Here is a 21345-nt window from a genome sequence, read left to right on the forward strand (position 1 = left end):
CCCCCACATGCTCTGGGGACCGCCACCTTCCTGGGGCAGTAATATTTAAAATTAGGGGGTCCGTGACGGCACGAACACCCCAGCTGCGGGGAGCACCATCTTTCGGGGCTTTTTAATGTTGGGAGGGGGTCGCGCAGCCTCACTCCTGGAGCTCTTGAAGGCCCTGGGGTCCGACACCTCCCAGGGCTGGCTACTGCAGTGTCCCGGGGTGCCTACCCCCGGGACACTGCTGTTTGCTATGGTAGGGCGGGAGCGTAGTGGCTCCCACTTTAGTACAGCAAACCGCTTTCCTATTTGAAAGAGAGAGCAAGTTAATATGCTGTCTTTTTTAAGTAGGAAAGCAGATTGCTTTTTGTTAGAGAGAGGAGCATATAAACTGGTACCTCTGACAAAGCAATGCCGGCTTTCGAACGTCGCTGGGAGCTGGCTGGGAGCGTGGGGGGTATTAGGGTTTCCCACACGGCCCAAAATGTTATTTTTTGAGTCCCGGGGGATGGGGTCCCTTTGTAGCTCCTTAAACATTTGTGTGCCGACGCGCTCTAGTTTACCAGAGCGTGCGGCCACTGCATTCTGGGAACGTAGGCGGGCACGGGAGTTGCCACGAGTCTAGCAATGGGACATTAAATCCTCATATTCTTATCTCTGTGTCCATGTGGTTATTATGGTAATTTACCTTCTATTTGACAATATTCTCAGAAGAGCTGCTTCTTCTTAGAAAGTGAAAGTAGAATGATTAAAATGGGCGGAACTTTCAATAGTTGGAATAGGAAGTGTTATGAACCAATTAAATCTCTTCTTTTAAAGTCTCATGGCTTTGCGTACGCTTACGATGTGGGTTAGTATGACGTTCCAGCACGATTTGTGTAATTGCTTTTAAAAGTAATCTACGATTGTTGAAAGTTTAAAAAAACTATTTTCATAAGTATCCTACATAATGTATTCTATTAGTATGTTCATTAAATACATAAATATATGTTTTTAAACAATTAAAAACATTTGCGTCTTTCGCGTACGGGGCGCAGTACGTGACGTCATACGTAAGCTTTGATGCGACGCATAACCTTGAAGCGTATTCGAAGCGTATGCTGAGAATGATTAGCAGACAAACTAGGGGGGCGATCACTCTCTCACTGTCAAATCTGAGCACAAGGCGCGCAATGAGAATGGTTAGAAGTGGTCACTGATTGGAAATCCGATTCAGCTGTGTGGCTTATCCACGGTATCATAACGTTACTTTTTAGCCTGTTTAAGTTTGAGGTTTGTATGAAATACTTTGCTATAGGCAGATATGGATCTTAGGGGGCGCTTATCTCCACGAAGGTTGGTTATTATCATTTATATATAGGTGCTTGAGGGAGGAAAAAGAAGTTTGTCAGAATGGCGAGGATTGCTCAATAGCACCAGATCACTCCTTACTTTGTGGACACCTACAATTGCATGGCTCTTGTAATAAAGATGCGGCTAATTTGGCCTGAGTTTCTAAAGGCACTCCGACACCTGCTATCATAACATAACTGACAAATGGAAGTTATTTACTTTGAAATAATGCAGATTGTTGTGCGATGTTAGCAGGCATCGCTTACATGATTACAGTAACTGAGCATGTGGTTTGCTATGAAAGAATTGTGTTTACTCCTCTGCATGGGAAGCTGGATGTTTCTATCTGGCCGTCGTTTCCGACCTTGAAAGCAGAGTCAACCAAATAAGCCGTATAAGAGCGCTATTGTCGCTCTTACATCTGCTAGAGAAACATTTGTCCTTCATGTAGCAAACACCCGCACAGAAGTGCATGCTTTATTAAATACAGACGTGCTCCGGAATTTTTGTGAGTTCATTTAGACTATCTTTAATGCGTCCTCGAGTAGGGGGTTAGCTTATTTTTTTTAAGTTATAAACAATAGCCTTGTGACTTCTGTAGAAACTATATTTGTTGTCTTGTCGGTGTTTTTTCATTCGATCTTTTCCAGCATCTTTGGTGGATTTTCTTTAATCCTCACATTAGTTGCCGGTGTGCTTGTATTCATTTGTTTACTTAAATATGGATGCACATGTTGTAACAGACGACAATATGTCCCGGTTGTTGCTGGTCCGCAACCGAATGCTTAGTTATTACAGAGCGCTGCCTCTGGCTACATTGAGCGCAGTTTATGGATTATCGTTTCGATTCTCCTTTTTGACATGCGAGCCTGTCTTCCATTGCCTGAGCTGTGATTTCGACTGGGCCCTGGATTTGTGTCTCTGCAGTACGGTGTCTCCCAACGCGGATTATGACCAGCTGATAAGCCCCTTAGTGATTCATGATTTGCTCTGTTCAGGCGGCGGGATTATGGCCTTAGCAGTGATACATGGAATAATGGGACGTTGGAATGTTTTTGCAGCTGCGCATGACTTCTTGGCACGCAGTTACATTGAAGATGACCAGAGTTTTCCTCCGATGGTGATAGAGGCTCCGGTCGTTGAAGAACATGTATGTTCATTCCCACTATTGAATTGGATGGCTGAAATATTTTCAGATGAGAACAATGACTTCCTCTTGAAGGCTGTTGCTACATACTGTGCTTATACGCTGTTGGATTAAGAGTCTTTGATTTTTCTACCTATTCTTTATTATTTAGTTACTGGTTTTTATCAAAGATCGAATAATTTTTTTTTCAAAATTGAACTTGACTCTGCTTTTTAGGCTTGGACTCTGCGTTCGTAATTTGCCCACGTTTATATTATGTGCTTTGGTCAAGGAAAGGTGTTGTGGGCTGAGCCTTGCACTTACACCGTCTTAAGTTAGCATGGGTTTATTAGAAGCTTAAACGCCATTTTTGTTTTCCTGCTCTGCTTTGCATACAACACGCACTTGCAATATTGTTTAGAGAAGGGTGAGTATTTTGCTTCATATGAGAATAATTTGATATACTACATTTGTAGACTGCCTCGCTACTTTAGTGTGTATAGTGAGAGCATGAAACATCAAGGTTATCTTGGATACTGTGTGTGTTATTCGGAATGATCTTCGCACGTGCGAGCCATAAGACATATGCAGCAGTGGCATCTCTGATACTGGCGCGTTTAGTAATGCACTGTGCAGGCATGATTACACACAGTTGGAGAACATTCGTATGTTGACAGTTTGTGTAGAACTCAATGTGATCCACTACTGCTGAGTAACAGAGGTATGGGTCTGCCTATTTAGTCGTATGAGATCTTCTGCTAAGTAGGGAGGGTGTAATGTAGGTATATTTTAAATCCGTTTCCCTTTTGTATTATAGGATGCTTTCTCCCTTTGTATTTTATGGAATAGTAACAATGCTGACAACTGTGTTTCTGATAATATGTTTGCTTGTATTATAGGTACTGGGCATGAGATTACGGTGTTAGAAATAAACATTTGAAAGTTGCAGGTGTCTTTCATTTAGTGCTTGTTTTGGACTGGTGTAAGACTAACGAAAGAGTGCTCTCGTTATCTACCTTACCTGAGGTAACCTAAGCCGCATGTTGTGGGTTGAGTAATAATTGATAAGTGCAGCCAAGAAAGGGAGCAAGTGTGCAAATTTCATAGTGCCTTCGGCCGGGTTAGTTCTTATAATTAAACGCATAGATAAAGGGCCTGCACTTTGAATTTGAATTAAAGAAGAATGATTGATAACCCCAATGAAGAACGGGAGCAAGTAGGTGTGTGTATGTGTGGATGATGTGTTGATTGAGCAGAAGATGAATAAGGTGAAAAATAAGAAAGGGTGCAGACATGCAAACTTTGTACTTCTTTATACCAGAAGTGGCTGTTTAGTTTTCCTGTCCGCATATATATATATTTTGTTGGTATGGCGGGGCACCAAACAGGAAGCAGTCGACTTTATTGCACAACTCAACAACAATGTTTACAACTTGGAGTTCACCCACAATATGAGCCAAACTTGCATTGATTTCTTGGATGTCAAAATTGTAATTTCCAACAACAAATTACATACCACCTTGTTTCGAAAACCAACTTCGGGCAATACGCTGCTACATGCCAAGAGTAACCATCCGGCACACTTAATCCGCAGCATTCCCTACGGGGAATTGCTGCACATTCTACGAATTTGTAGCACGGAAGATCAGTGCACATTGGTGCAACAACAAAGTAAGGCCCGTTTTTTAGCCAGGGGTTATTCTCTGAGTCTAATAGATTTAGCCATCAGCAAAGTTAATGCCATGTCAAGAGAGAAAGCTTTGCAACCCAGGAAAACATCCAATATGGAAATTGACAACGCTAACCAACCGGTGAGACTGGTATTAACCTTCAATCCCCAGTTTCAGGCTCTTAGGAAGATTGTCACTAAAAACTGGAATCTGATTAGTTCCGATCCAGTGATTGGTCATCTTATGCCAGGAAGACCTGACATTTCCTGTAGAAATTCCTACTCACTGGGTGACGCGTTAGTCAAATCCAGTCCTGAGGTGGTTACTTCGATACCATGGTATAAAGCCATCAATGGTTTCAAAAAATGTTCGGTTTGCAAAGCCTGCAAACATGGTGTCAGTGTGACTAAATATTTAACACCGTTTTCAGATGTCCCACGTTTGTTTACCAAACAATTGACATGTAAGACCGAGTTCACAGTGTATGTGCTGGAGTGTCCCTGTGCCCTGCGATATGTCGGTAGCACGAAGTTGCAGGTGCACAAGAGGATACTCCAGCACATCAGGGCCATCAACACTGATGATCCTACCTATGCGGTGGCTCGGCATTTCAAGGAACATCACAATAAACAAAGTCACTTACTGAAATACTTTGCTATTGACTCAGTCCCACCCCTACGCAGAGGTGGAAACCGTGAAGCTATTTTGAGAGCTCTCGAAACACAGTACATCCTGGATCTCGATACCAAGGCTCCTTGTGGCCTTAACACTAGTGTGGATTTTTATACCCACTTGTAAGTGCCAGGTAGTTTCAATCAGTTTTTCCTTGTTACATCTATAATAACAGCTAAATTCTTGGGACCATAAGCATCACCAGAACTTGTGGATGGCTTGTTTTTCAAAATGTAATTTAAACAGAACTGTTTATGCAGGTTGTCCCTACTAGAAAATGAATTCTGAATCACCAATCCAATATACTCCCATTATCCATCTAGGGAGGGATTTTTTTTAATCGTTAGCCATTATTATTTGTCAACACTGCTCACGACACCATGTATTTTATTTTTGGTGCTTGCGGTTGATTCATTTACACTTGTGCAAATTTTGATTAGTATTTAGAACTGTATGCCACAGATGATCAGGTCGACAAAATTATTTGACATGACATGCTAGACCAACCCACTTGGGTAATATCAATGCTTTAATCATCACAACATGGGTGTGAAAATCAATGAATGGTGAGAAAATTGGGATAATTGAACATGGTGTCAATTCCCCAAATTGATTTTAGATTATTATATCTTAGAGAGGGAAACAACTATAAATTTTGATTTCTCTCTTTTTTCGTTTTCTCCCCATTTTATGCACACTCGTGTACATACTCATTTGATGTGATGCGATATTGTTTGTAGATATTGTCTGGAATTTTTCATTTGAAATATCCTGTCTACTTGTTGCACACATGGGATATATTGTGGTGGTTTGACAAAACGAGCATTTCAAATTGGTTAGAACATTAGTGATAAATTAGTTGCAAGAATTGCTCATGTTTTCTATGTCTATTACCAGGAATCTGTGATGAACCAATCATTTGTTTCCGCAAGCATGCACTAGCACTTTAAAAATGGGTTGCCCCATCCCCAGCGTCATGTGACCAAGGCCTCTGGGTAGGCCGAAACGTTATGCGGGTGGCGATGCATTTTATTTGAATAAACACATCTTTTTCACCTGATGGCTGGGTCGGCTTTCGTTTTTGCTGGATCGGTGGTGCCCTGAGTTACTGAGGAGTGCCGGTTCGTTTTGGACGAATGCAGTTGTTATATATATATATATATATATATATAGAAATCCACAATCCTGAGGCGCCGAACACCAACAGCAACGGACGCAGCCAGGTACAGACCACAAACCAAGATATATATATATATATTCACTGAAAAAACCATAGGTTTCACATACGTTATAGTTAGGAATTAGCATTTAGAAAACCTTGGAAATTCACTGAAAAAAACCATAGGTTTCACACACGTTATAGTTAGGAATTAGCATTTAAAAAACCTTAGAAATTCACTGAAAAAAACATAGGTTTCACACGTTATAGTTAGCTGGACATTATACTCATACAAAACCATTGAAATTCCCCCGTTATTGTTAGTTCAGCTAACTATAACTCGCGTGCCCGCAATGCACTGCTGATGACGTCACATATAACATCACTCATGACATGGTCTGTGACATCACTCATGACATCACTGATGACATCTCAAATTACATCACTGATGACATCACTGATGATATTATCCTTGTGAAAGAGTGGCAGACATCCTCCATCGTAATATAACCTTTGATACACACCTTCAAAAATAGAAAGTAAACATTTTTTTTTAAATGGAGATACCAATACCACTTACCAACAAGCTATTGAGTAATTCTCCCATCTACATACACATCCACTCATTCGCCAACAGTTCTATATAGTCACTTATGCACGTACTCACTCATCATATGTACTCATACACTTCCTGTTACACACCGACACTCATCCATAGACTTACTCACACACATACTCACACATGCAAATAAACTATCAAACATCCATTTATTTGCATATACAAGATATACACAGAGCACTACACTTACTTCTACAAAACGTACATATACTTACTCTCTTAAACAATCACTTACAGAAACACATATTTATTTATACAGGAACTCTTCCAATATCTCACTCTCACATATAATCACTTACATACATCAATACTCATATATTGTAGATTAACACATATGTAGTTACTCATAGATACGATTGAGACAGTCAATCTCTCACTAACACACCCATACACACACTCATGCACCCATACAGTCCTGCATATATGCTGTCTTCAAAACACATACAAACAGTGAGTCACTCATTCATGCATCTATGCGCTAAGTAATACTCCCCAACAAACCATACAGACACTCATGCTGATACTCAAAAAGCCAACTCTTAACCCAAATAGACACTCATGTAGCTACTCACGAACCCATGGAGCCAATTATAGACAAAGTGAGACACTGATTCAGATATTTACATATTTAAATATTACTCGCTAATACATGTATTCACTAAGATACACTTAATAAGTCAGTTATGCAATCATTTTTACAAAAAAACATCCATTGAGACATTTATTTATCCAGTTATTCTTCCATCGACCTTGCGATACACATATAGAAAACATATTTAAATTTCAGAAAAAAACATTCACTGGATGATGTCATCAGTGATGTCATTTGAGATGTCATCAGTGATGTCATGAGTGATGTCACTGACCATGTCATGAGTGATGTTATATGTGACGTCATCAGCAGCGCATTGCGGGCAGCGAGTTATAGTTAGCTGAACTAACTATAACGGGGGAATTTCAATGGTTTTGTATGAGTGTAATGTCCAGCTAACTATAACATGTGTGAAACCCATGTTTTTTTCAGTGAATTTCTAAGGTTTTTTAAATGCTAATTCCTAACTATAACGTGTGTGAAACCTATGGTTTTTTCAGTGAATATATATATATATATTTATATATAGTGGGAGATGCCCACCATGGGCATGGACATGGCAATGCCGCATTTCAAATAAATGTGCCAAGTCTTTTTGCACCCGCTGGGTGGTGGGTGGGGGTGATTACACACAATTTCCTCCCCCCCCCCGGTTGGAAGGGGGGAGGCAGAAAGAACACTAGACATCAGTGAACAAATAAAAAAATATAGGTGTCTGGGATGCCCATCTTGGGCATGGCCATGTCCCCACCCTAAAGGGCACACAGTCTTTCTGCTCAGAGGCAAAAGAACATTAGAGCGGGAGGCAGGTGGGGCAATTACCCCCAATTTGAAAGCCCATTAGACCCCGGGGGCTGCATCCATACAGTATTTTTTGCATGGGACAGTGCTCCTCCCCCACCCCCTTGGGGCCCAATAGACTTTCTGCCTCATCTAGGAGGTGGATAGGAGTATTCACCCCAATCTGCCCACTAGATACCAGTGAATTCAAAATGGCACCAAAACAAGCAAAAGGAGGCATTGAGCCAAACCCCCACCCCAGAAGGGACAATAGTCCACCCCACCCCCGGTTGCAGATAGGAAGTTTGTCTGAACTGGGGATGTTGCCACAAATCTGTCCACCTAGGGAGTAGAAAGCCCACCAGATACTAGGGCTTTTGCATGTGGCATAGCAAGGGGCGGGGTGTTGCACTCTGGCGTTGTCCACTACTCCCAAAAAGGGGCAAACCAGTCTTCCTGTCCCCCAGGGGCAGACAGATGGGTTGTCCCCTATTTACCCCTGTGGGGGGCAGAAAGCCCACAAGAGACCAGGGAATTCGAAGGGTGCCAAAACAAATAAAAGGAGGGGGTGACCTACCCTGGCATTGTGCCATAACCTCACCCCAGAAGGGGCAATAGTCTATTTCTGTCCCATTTGGAGGCAGATAGGAGGCTTGTCCCAATCCCTCCTGGGTGGAACAAAGCCCACTAGACACCAGGGATTTTGTATTGACGGGGGGGGAGGGGTATGGGCGCTGCACCGGTCACAACTCCACCACAAACGGGACAAACCAGTTTCTCCCCCCCACCCCCACTATGGAAGGACAGGGAGTTTAACTCCAATTTGCCAGGGAGGTTTCGGGGGGTAGAAAACCCACTAGACCCAAGGATTTCAAAATGGTACCAAAACAAACAAAAGGATGGAGCGACCTGGTCTGACACCAATCCATACCCGGCCCCAGAAGGAGCAATAGTGTTGCTTTGCCCCTCTGGGGCCGACAGGAGGCTTGTTCCAATTGGGGAGGTTGCCCAAAATCTACCCCCTAGGGCGCAGAAAGCCAACTGAACACCAGGGGTTTTGAATTATGGACACGGGTGTCGCACACTGATGTTAGGACATACCAGCACCACAAAGGGGACAAACCAGTATTTTGGCCTCCAGTAAGGGCAGTGAGGCAGTAAGCCCACAATGGGTAGGGGCAGAAAGCCCACTGAATGACAGGACTATTTTTCTTTTTTTACTAAAAAAAATGGGGTGGGTCTGGCACATCCTTTTATTCTGGCCCCACCCTCAACCCTAAAGCCTCAACAGTCTTTCTGCTCTCCTGCAGAGTACACCATCCCATCCCACAGGCAAGTAAGGGGACATTAGATTCTTTTGAGTGTTGTTTTTAAACATACAGGACATGAGAATAGGGCTAAACCCCAATGTCGTTCCAATTCTCATGGAGAATCGCTGTGCTTTTTGGGCTTGGGTAGACCGCCAGAAAACTACCAGACATTTAAAAAACTAAACAATGGAAAGAGTCTAGGGTGGTATGCCTTGGTCAGATACAATGACGTTGTCTCTCTGCATACCTCAAATTTTGCCTAAAACCATAATTTCTCTACGAGTGGGCAGAATGTTTCATTCCGCCTCCGGAACTAACAGAATTTGGCAACTCTGCGTTAAGCTGGTAATGCGTAGTTCCGGCAACATTCCGACAATCGTTGCGTGGCTGAATTTTTTTCCCACGAGCCTCCAATAACGCAGCGAGATTTGGCATTTCATAGCTCGATTTTCTAACACAGGGCAGAGGGCTGCTCTCGAGTAGATTTGCTGAAGCTCAAGTAGATTTTCTACTCAAGCGGCACCAAAATCAACTCGAATGGGCATGCACTCTTGCCGTTTGCACTTATTTGTCAGCGTTGCTCGCGCTACCTGTGCTAAATTGCAGTGCAACAGGCATATTTTTCGACAGCTGCTGGAACTCCACAGAATCTCATGGAGTTTTTATGCAACTCTGAGGAAGTCTGCAGTGTGAAATCTGTGAGTTCCGCCCACCCCTGCATTTTTCTTGCTTTTCTGTGATGTAAACAGGTATTCACAAAATTCCTACATTTAGGGAAAATATAGAGAAACCTACCAACCCCACACATTTCTGAAAACTAGACACCCAGAGGAGTCCAGTGTGATGTGCTTTGCATGGATCCTATGATGTTATCTTCCCCACAATGCCCTGCAAATCTCAAACTCTGCCAAACATTACAATTTTCTTTTCATTTAAAATTCCTACCACCCAGGGTTCCCCAACTTGTCCAGATAAAAAAATGCTACCACGCTTGTGTGGCTGGTGTAGCAAGGTGGAATCTGACTGCATGGTTGCCTCCACTTTTTTTCTGGTGTTTTGATGATTTTTGACTTAGTTTGGCTGGGATCACTGCTAATCAGGGTCCCAGCCTCCAAAAACCTACTTCAGGGGGTGGGTCCCAAACTCCTTCCTCTCCTGAAAAGAAACCATATTGCCATGTCTGTAAAAAGCCTGGCTACTGGAAAACTGATCCCAGTTGCCCCAGGATTGACAATAAAGAAAATGTTCCTCCAACAAATACCATTCCTCCTGGTACTACTAGTAGTAATCCCCCAGGTGGTAGTAATGTGCCCAAAAAGGTAGGTGCATTCTCATGGGGAAAAGAGGTGGGCCCTAGTTAGACAGGTCTCCCTCACAGGCCCCCTCTTAGTCTGTGATGGTGGCATGGGATTTGTCACTTTTACCATAGGTCCCAATGCGTTGGGCAGGTACAGACTGGAGCCCATAATCAATGGTCAAGAAGCTGTGCCCTATAGGGACACAGGGGGTAGTGTCACCATGGTGACAGGGAAACTAGTTCCCCCTCAGCAGCTTTTACCTGGGTTTAGTTACCAGGTGACCAACATAGATGGTGGCAGCACAGATCACCCCATGGCCATAGTCAATTTTAGCTGGGGAGGGGTCACAGGCCCAACAAGAGTGGCAGTGTCCCCAAACTTGCCTGTAGATTGCCTAATGGGCAATGATCTGGAATTTTTAGCCTGGGCTGAAGTTGAACACCAAACTCATCTGAGAATGCTGGGCATCCCTGAGAAAGTTAGCGGGGCTGTGATGGCCACAGCCTAACCATGAGGAAATATTGGAGTGAAGGAGCCTGAAAGAATGGCCCACTCTCCTCCACAAGAGAGCACAAGGGATGAAGGACAGCCTTCTTCCCCAAGACTATATGCAAGGGTCAGCCTCCTCAGGAAACTGATCCTACCCCCAGTGAAGGAACTGCCCTAAAGGTAGCCAGGCCTGGCCTGGCAACACCTCTGATGGCAGGGGACCCATCCAAGGCGGTACCCAGTCTGGAGCAGGTAACCTGCCCCTCTCTACCCTGCCTCAGTCAGCCCAGGACTGAAGAGGTCAGGGGGGTCAGTGGACCCCATAGGACTCCCTGTCCAGAGGAACCCCCCCCCCATCAGCAGATTAGGGGCACCGAGTCTAGTAGCCCTAGCCAGGTGAAAATGCCTCAACCTCCGGAGGGATCCCATTTGACATTGAATAGGGACCACCCCCAGATGGGGCTCTGTTGGGCAAAGGAAAACCTGGGACCCAGTGGTCCCCAACCTACCATGTCCCTCCAGTGTCCCAACCAAAGGGACCCAATCCCAATCTGTAGGCTGCCAAAGGTTGACCCTTAGAGCCAAGTATAACTCAGTCATGGAAAGAAAGGCATCCATGGTGACCAGTGATCTGCGGAAGCTGAGACCAACCCTATTAGGGTCTCACTTACCCACTGAGACGTCTCACCAGCCTTTTACTTTACCAAAACACACCACAGGTAGTAATTCCTCATGGCGGAGACCCTCACATACCCTTAGGGTGAGGGATTGCTTAGTGGACCATAAGACAGGGGGTAACCATGCTAGTACAGGTACTTCCTTATATGGCCACTTAGTCAATAAAGGCTCACCTGGACAAGGTTAGCCTCATCTCCTTTCGTTTGGGGGTTGGGGGTTGTGTAGGAAGGTGGAATCTGACTGCATGGTTGCCCCCACTTTTTTCCTGGTGTTTTCATGGTTTTTGACTTAGTTTGGCTGGGACCCCTGCTAATCAGGGCCCCAGACTATCTGCTTTCCTCTTTAAAGTGATTCAATGTACATTAGGTACACTCCACATAGGTTGCTGGCTTACCCTTGTGAGTCCCTAGTATATGGTACTTTAGGTACTACGGGCATAGGTACCCCAGAGGCCTACCAGGGGCTGAAACATGTATTATGCTATCCCTGGGAAGCCTTCCAAAATGGCCCAACTGGACTGCTACTGCAGCCTGGATAAGGTGGTGCATGCACCCCTTATTAAGATATAGGTTACCTATATTTACCTGTTATCAATGACACATATAAACCTATAAGTCACTCCTATGGCAGGCCTTATCAATCCTGAAGGCAGAGTGCTTGGTTTTGTGTGAGAGGGTGCCCATGGATGAGCAGGACCCCTCTACAGCGTTTGGAATGTATTCTCTGTAGCGGTTATGTGATGCCACAAGACCATATACTCTTAAGTACATCATAACATCGCGGTAAGTGCTAACTTTGAAATGGCTGCATAAAAACATGTTGTGTTTGGTGCCAAACACTTTGGAATCCTACCCTACCCCCCACCAGTCCTGGCAGCGGGGGTAGAATTCCACCCTTCTAGTGGGAGATGACATGTACACACTAACCTAACCGATAATAGTTTAAAAGAGCCCCAGCATCATAAAATGGATGCTGCAGCCATAGACACGAGTCTGACCTCCTGCTGCTGGACGAAACTCCGTCAGGGGAGGCCTGGACAATAGGTTTCCTGTCACAGGGAACGTGTAACCACCTCCCAGACAGGCTTTAGTGTATTGGGGCTGGGTGGGTGCATTCAGAGAATGCTTTTCAGACAGACCTGAGGGCACACTTGGTGTCCCTGTGCATATCCCATTCAAACCGGTTGCAGGGGCACTCAGCCCCTGCTCTGGCGTGAAACTGGACAAAGGGAATGGGTGTAACCACCCCTCTTCCCACACCCTCCCATAGGTGGGTCCCCAGAGTATGTCCAACCCCCTTTCTTAGTAGAAGTATGGGACCTCAGTCCTTAGGACTTCAGATTACACCTGGACGAAACTCTGCAACATATGTCCTGGAACTTCGACATTCTACATCGACTAGAAGACAGAGAATCTCCCTTGGGGTCATGGAGTGACTCCCCTGTTCAAACAGGCACCAAAGAAACATCTTGCCGGTCTGCATTTCCAAGGCTCCCGCCAGATTTGCGACTCAGGACACGGTATTCCAGACTTCTCAGAGGCCAACACGAGATCCCAGCAAAGCTGAGACCCGCAGCCCTCACGAGTGACGTGGGACCGGAACTCCTGGACACCATGCACATTTGCTAGCTATCCCGAAGTTGTGCATTTGGCTACTTGTAGTCCAAGCCCCGAGCACCATCTGCGCTGAAGATTGTGGGCCTACACTCCACAAGTGTTCCGTCAGCCCGCTTCTAGCATTTCTGCTCGAGGCCCCTTCGCGATCCCTGGTCCCTCGACTGTTGGGTCCCCAAAAAGGTAACTCTTCTGTTTCTTTGGCTTTCCTGGTTGCTCCAGACGTGCCCTGACTCCCCTCCAAAGGGTGAGTCCCTCAGATTTTGCTGGTCTGCACCAAAGCCAATCTCTGCCTTCTGCGTGGGCTGCTGTTGCCAAGGCTTATTGGGTCCCATCCGGAATTCGACACCGCAGCACTCACCATCCTTCATGGGACAGCTCTAATCCAGCTCCCGGTCATCGTCGATGCCTCCTGGACCACGTGGCTGAAGAGTCAAGCTTCACCTTCTTCACCTGCAAGCACCCGATATTGGTTGGCATCTTCTCATTGCCTTCCTGGTCACAGGCAAGTGACCCAGACTCTGTCTCCTCTGCTTTCAGGTTCTTCAGATCTTCGAGCCACATGGACACTTTCCACTTGGTCGCCTGCAGCACTTTTCAGCAGTTCACCGTTGAAATCGACGACGAAACCCAACACGAAAAGACACCTATGCACCCGGCTTCCCTGGGTGAGGTAACTCGAGTACTCCGGTCCTCCCGTGGGTGTTGACTCTAGAACCTCCTAGTTCTAAAGGGGTTTGCTCCAAGTCCTCTTCTAAGTGTCCTTAATCTGTAATTTTCCAATAACGACTTTCCCCATAGAAGTTAATGGTGAATCACAGCTGTGTTTATACACTGCACGCGTCCCCTGTGTCACTACCTTGGGTGGTTCCTGGTGGCCCCAGCCGTTCTAAAGGCTCTAGGCCTTGTATCTATGTCAGTCGTGGTTCTTATACCACTTTCTTAATATATGGTTTGGTACGCCACTAGGACTCAATGTATATTGTGCTATTTTACTGTGTGCTAAATAGGTTTATTAAAGGTACTTTTGCCTCTAGCCTCATAAAGAGACTAGAGGGATGTGTTTAGAATAAATACATATATTTGATATATATATATACCTGGTGTGGTTCTCCTTTCATTTGGTCATTCACGAGATTATAGACTGGTAAAACAAGCTGATTTACATTACTTCAAGACTTAGCCTGAAGCCTGCTCTCCGCAGCTACCACTAGGATAGCTTTCTATATAGGTTGTCTTTAAACCTACCATCAATATGGGTCGTTTGAACTGGTGCAAGGTGCCCAGTAGAATAGTGGACAGCATATGCCAGGCCAACTTCTCACAGCTGGGTCTAGTGACCGCACCAGTAAAGCATCAAACCGTGGTCAATGGAAGTTCCACAGTTGAACGCCCATTGACCTTGGTTTGATCCATTCCTGTTGTGGGCAATAGGCCCAGCCATGCAAGTGGAGCAACATTTTTAATCAGGTTAAGTGGGGGATCCCTCCTGGTTCCTGAAGTTTCCAGCGCAAGAAGGAATGGAAAATGTGTGATTTTAGCCAAACCCTGAGGATTGCCGGGCATTGTGGGTAGGAAAACCTTGTAGGATTACACAAGGGACACCACCGTGGAATCCCTTTGGTGTCTAGTTGTCATATATATCTGTGGTTGGTAGCTTTCCATGCATGCAGCCCAGCATGTCCCCAAATACAGCAGCTACCCTTATCGCTGATCTCTCCACTTAGCGCTTCAGGGCCTTTTGTGAGGTGATCTCTAGGCGCACTCACACATGTGGGATACCGTTGTTATAGAGAAGTGTGTGGGAACTATGAGTGATACAAAATTTGTGGATCTCCAATTATCTCAGAACTTTCCTGCACAGAAATGTGATGAAAATGCGTGTTTTGAGTCAAAGTTTGAATCTTGCAAAGGTCTCTTAGTGAGAAAACCTCAGGAAAGCAGTGCAAGTCACCCCACACGGGATTCTTCTACATGTCTAGTTTTAAGAAATGTATAGGTTTCCCTAGGTTCTGGCTGAGCTAGGGCCCATAATTCACAGCTGACCACAGTGCAAAAAAGTGTCAATTTTCAGTGGAAAAAATATGATGTGTCCATGATGCGTTTTGGCCCATTTCATGTCAGAGGCACTTGGCCTACCCACACAAGTGAGGTACCATTTTTAGCAGAAGGCATGTGGAAACATAGAATAGAAACAATGTATTATCAATTGGATTATGCTGCATTTGTGCCTTCCAAACGTAAGCAAATTTGTAAGAAAGAAGACATTTTGAAAATTGCCCCCTCAATCACATGCTTGTATAAGAACCCACATATTCAGAGATGTTCAAATAACCACTTCTCCTAAACTCCATATTTGGTGCCCTTTTAAGAAATACATAGGCTTCCTTGATATCCAGTTTTCCACTCTACATATTTCACCATATGAATTGTACTTGGTACTTAATGAACACCCAGTGTACTGTGCAGTCCAGTTGCTGGCTCTGGGTACATCCGGTTTTTGGAAAGCCTATATACCCTATACATTACATACATTACCTCCCGTGGGTGTTGACTCTAGAACCTCCTAGTTCTAAAGGGGTTTGCTCCAAGTCCTCTTCTAAGTGTCCTTAATCTGTAATTTTCCAATAACGACTTTCCCCATAGAAGTTAATGGTGAATCACAGCTGTGTTTATACACTGCACGCGTCCCTGTGTCTCTTAGTGAGAAAACCTCAGGAAAGCAGTGCAAGTCACCCCACACGGGATTCTTCTACATGTCTAGTTTAAAAAAATGTATAGGTTTCCCTAGGTTCTGGCTGAGCTAGGGCCCATAATTCACAGCTGACCACAGTGCAAAAAAGTGTCAATTTTCAGTGGAAAAAATATGATGTGTCCATGATGCGTTTTGGCCCATTTCATGTCACAGGCACTTGGCCTACCCACACAAGTGAGGTACCATTTTTAGCAGAAGGCATGTGGAAACATAGAATAGAAACAATGTATTATCAATTGGATTATGCTGCATTTGTGCCTTCCAAACGTAAGCAAATTTGTAAGAAAGAAGACATTTTGAAAATTGCCCCCTCAATCACATGCTTGTATAAGAACCCACATATTCAGAGATGTTCAAATAACCACTTCTCCTAAACTCCATATTTGGTGCCCTTTTAAGAAATACATAGGCTTCCTTGATATCCAGTTTTCCACTCTACATATTTCACCATATGAATTGTACTTGGTACTTAATGAACACCCATTGTACTGTGCAGTCCAGTTGCTGGCTCTGGGTACATCCGGTTTTTGGAAAGCCTATATATTACCGCAACCAGGTCTAGCGTAGGTAACTGTATATTGCTTTTATTAATCAGCCATTGTGACCAAAAGTTACAGATGAAAACATTATCACAAATGCCCATTTTTACAACTCATTTTCAATATATCTTTATTTCAGCCTTGAGGGAATTTCACAATGACCTCTTGCGGAATTCAAAATTGTATCTACTTTGCAGAAATGTTTAGCTTTCCTAGATCCCCCATGCGTTTCACTCAGGTTCCCACCACAAACTTAAAGTAGTAAAATAGGTTGAAGAAAACAAAAAAATAGGAAAAAAGGGCTACCCCTTTTAAAAATGCCAAAAGTGTAGTAAAAAAAATTCAGTATTTTGATTAAGCTCTGCATGTTCCTGAAAGTTGTGAAGTTAGTGACTTTAGCACAGCAAACCTTTTGTGGATGCTATTTTTAGAAGAAAAAAACAGATACATTTTTGCAAATCGCTTTTTCCTATTTTTAGCTTAAATTTTCCCAGTCTCCTCCAGGGGAATCCACAAACCCTGTGTATGTTTTGGATCCCCACGATGTTGGAAAAAAGAACGCAAAGTTGGCATGGACACAGTGTGTGGAAAAAAAGTTATAGAGGCCAACTATCCCAAATAGCAAAAAAGGGGCTCAGTCCTGCGGGGTGGGGGCCTTAGTAGTTAAGGGGTTAAATATAATACAATCACTTTTTTCACATGCAGCCTGTTTTTCTTAAAGGATATGGGATGAGTTTTTAAAATATGAAATGCTTAACTAACTTATTTTAAGAGTAGCACTGGTCTTTAAGACACTGCTTACTCTTAAAAATGTTTTTCCCAATTTTCACAAAAGGAAAGTAGTCCCTTAGGGATCCCTTCCCGTTTTTGAAAGCCGTGCTACTACTTGTCTGTCGTTTGTAAAACATTCATGTTTTTTGATCGGATTTCGGTTGTAAAACATTAATACATCTCACTGTGATTTGGTATTTGGAAGGAACGATCTAAACACACCCCTTCCAAATACCAAATCAGTATGTAGTTGCAAATCCAAATTGCGATTCAGTAATCATAATTTGGGTTCTTTATTTATCAAATATGCCTTTTTGCAGTTGCAAAGGCCCCGAATCTGCGAATTGGGCCATTTTAGGAATCCAAAAAGGCTTGGAACATCCAACCTTATGTGCTGAAAACAGAATACTGACCTAGGAAGAATTACAAACACCAACAATTAAACATTTAGGACATAATAAATTGCATCAGCCTTGAAAACTTTTAAAGAGAACATTAATGCCAAATAGTGGGTTATTAATTAGGAAAGAGTGCACCCATATCATATTAATAAACACACCCTGGTTAATTCATAACACAGAGGGCCCGCTTTATATATCAGAGGTCAGGCCATCCTCTGCCAGGGCAACAGATTATTTTACTCCATTGCCCTGGGAGAAGTCCTGACTGCCAAATTTATATAAGTCTGTCAGGCCACGGACATTTAAAGCATTGACAGGAAACCCATTAAGGCAATACCTATCAATGCATTGTAACTTTGCTATACGGCTTCATCAAACATGACAGAGCTGTTTAGTAAAGTTAAATTACTTTTCAAAAACAAATCCTCAAAGACGGATTTTGTTTTTAAAAATAAAAAAAAACGCCTCCTCTCCATGATACTTACCTCCCATGGTGAGGGGGACATTTTACTGCCCCTTACTGTCAGGGTTTTCCTGGTGGTGACAGGCAGCAAAATCTGACCTGTATGTCCGCCCATCTAAATCAAGTGGGCGGAGATACAGGTCAACCTCTGATCGCTCTTACTCTGCCTAGCCGTCGGAGGGGTCTGACCACAGCTGAGACAGAGTAGACTTCACTGTGGTTACACCAAAGTTCCGCCTACTTTTAAATCAGACGGGCTGACCATTATGTTGGTGGGAAGTGTACTCGGTCGTGGAGTACCCCTTTTACCAACATATAAATTGGGCTGAAAGTCATAGTGAAATCCTGCTCAAACCCTGGTGGATATGGCAAAAGCAACAGACAATTCCCCAGAGAAATTGTTTTAAGTCTAACACCAACAATTTAAAGTCACACAATTAACATAATAATATTTGCAAACCAAATTAGAAAATAGAAGCGTCCCCTTGATCTAGGGAACGACCCTCTGGGCACAGCGTGATAGGATCAATCGATCTCTCAAATGTTGAAACAAAACTCCATCAATAAAGTTCATCAAGTTTGAATTTTAATTCATTGTATTCATGAATCTTCATGTCTGATTTCACATCCAAAACATTGTAATGTTTTTAAATCCATAGAAATACTTGGAACGGCATGCTCCCAATGCATTTTGTGCCCATAACAGGCACTTCGTCAGTGGAATCTGTTAAACAATAAATCACTATGAGGGTCCACGCATAATCTCATAATCTAAAAAGCGAAGGAAAACGGGTGGAAATGGTGGTCCCTCTTAAACCCAAAGGTGACTTAGCCCATATCACGGGTTACCGTAATCGGGAAAACAACTGGTGCCGTAATCGGGAAAATAAATATTTGCTTAAATCACACCGTGCCTTCGCCCATGCCCTGTGTGGAGTCATGTGCGTATCTTACCGCTCGTCAAAGTGTGCAGTCTACGTGTATCTCCAAAACGCATAAACGAATTCAAATGCGGCGGGCCTGCTAGTTAAATCTAGGGTCGGCGTGAAACTGGAGTGTAATAGAAAGTGATAACGGACTGACAACAAGTTGGGTTTAAGAGGGACCACCATTTCCACCCATTTTTCTTCGCTTTTTAGATTATGTTAAACACGCACTGTAGAACACATGGTACTATTTCAGTGACCATTTTTTGCACTTTGAGTCACACACGATAACTTTTGTTGCACTTTTTCACGATGCTACATCTACATGTTTTTCACTACTATTTTTATAAACCGATTGACTTAAGTCGATGACGATTTTGTGCTGTTGTGTTTTCAACTGTGAAAAGTAATATCAGTTTTGATATGGAGTGGACCCTCATAGTGATTTATTGTTTAACAGATTCCCCTGACGAAGTGCCTGTTATGGGCACGAAATGCATTGGGAGCATGCCGCTCCAAGTATTTCTATGGATTTAAAAACATTACAATGTTTTGGATGTGAAATCAGACATGAAGATTCATGAATACAATGAATTAAAATTCAAACTTGAGGAACTTTATTGATGGAGTTTTGTTTCAAAATTTGAGAGATCGATTGATCCTATCACGCTGTGCCCAGAGGGTCGTTCCCTAGATCAAGGGGACGCTTCTATTTTCTATAAGTGATTCACACCTAAAGTCCAACCAGGTGATACCTCCGAGGCACGCAACAACTTTCATTTTTGGTTTATACTAAGCTTGTGCCCAGTCGACCCCCACTCAAACCAAATTAGAAACATAGCGACAAGTGAAATGATTAGAATTACACCAAAATGACCAAAATGGGATGCTGGAAATAGAAGATATGACTTGTTAAGTTTTAATGCAAAAAACACCTAAAACAGGAAAGACATTGAAAAATATCAAACTAAAGTATACAAAAGTGATGATGGAAGGCTTGAATTAATCTCAACCACTGATAACGACTTGGGCCATTTCCCAGTCCATATTTATGTGCTATATCAATTTGGACCCAGCCATATGCAAATCAGTCTTGACCCTGCTCCAATAGGAACAGTCCAGTCCAAACTGCCAGGCAGGGTCCTCCCTGAACCGGGACACAGCACCCCAGGACTGGGTTCACCGTATTAGGGCTCATCAGCCCAGTATAGCTTGGTTCTAGTAATACAGTATGCAAGGGACTCACGTCTGGGAACACCTGTCCTACTTAGGCCGACACAATAAAGTATGCAAAAGTGATGGATTGAATGCTTAAATTAATCTCAGCCACTGGTAATTACTTGGGCCACCTCCCCATCCATCGTTATTTTGCATACCATGCCAGCTCAGTTTGGCCATAAGCAAATCAGTCTTGATCCTACTCAAATGGGAACAACCCTGCCCAAGCTGCCAGGAAGGGTCCTCCTTTAACAAGCCTCAACATGTTATCCTGGTCCTCTAAAGTTCTTTCTAGTCAGCCCTCCATCCCCCGGATCATCTAGGCACTATTCCTCCTTCTCCAGCTAGGGCTCCTGTAGAAGGCAGCCCTCTGCAGGTTTACTAATAATGCAGTCCTGATTTGACCTTTTTCGCAAGGAAATGTGAAATTATTTGTACAGATTTTTTTCATATTATGCCTCAAAATGTTCACTCTTTACTCATTAGAGTGCAATCACAATAACAAACAGTCTCTCCCAAGTGTAATATCTTTGATAGATGTTCATTTAATCTTGACAGCAGTCCTTATCACAAGGTACAGTGTACTTGATTCTTGACTCATGAAAGACTTAACACATGAAAGAAACTTAATGCCTGTTATAAAATACATCTCTCAAAGCTTACACATGAACTGCAACTCGAGAACTCTAGTCCATCTTACGGTCAAGCTCACCACCTCCAGTGGTTTTCAGCACACCTTCAGCCAGAACACCAGCAGACTGGAGAGGGGAAAGTACAAAAAGAAAAAAACAAGACAATAGTAGGCCGTCTCCATCAAAGCTTCAATGGGCGTGCTTAATATCACTGTATTCTTCAGGCTTGCTCCAATTTAGGAAAGAGTTGAAGAAGCACCTCTTTAAAAAAGACTACATTTCGATGCAGTTACAGTCCACTTCCACTCCCAGAACCC

The 21345-nt window shown here is 43.5% G+C and overlaps 1 protein-coding gene across 6 annotated transcripts in view; it reads right to left on the reverse strand.

Moving 5' to 3' along the window:
* The window catches only part of GARIN5A (golgi associated RAB2 interactor 5A), a 341662-nt gene that overhangs the window by 269536 nt on the left and 50781 nt on the right, over nucleotides 1-21345 (reverse strand). For 2 of the 6 annotated variants that reach the window (XM_078655304.1, XM_078655303.1), the window contains exon 2: nucleotides 21060-21154. The exons of the other annotated variants lie outside the window; for them this stretch is intronic. The gene's annotated coding sequence lies outside the window, so the exon portion shown is untranslated. The remainder of the gene's footprint in view (nucleotides 1-21059; nucleotides 21155-21345) is intronic. 6 annotated transcript variants of the gene reach the window in all.

The sequence above is a fragment of the Lissotriton helveticus genome, chromosome 7 (assembly GCF_964261635.1).
Source record: "Lissotriton helveticus chromosome 7, aLisHel1.1, whole genome shotgun sequence".
NCBI lineage: Eukaryota > Metazoa > Chordata > Amphibia > Caudata > Salamandridae > Lissotriton > Lissotriton helveticus.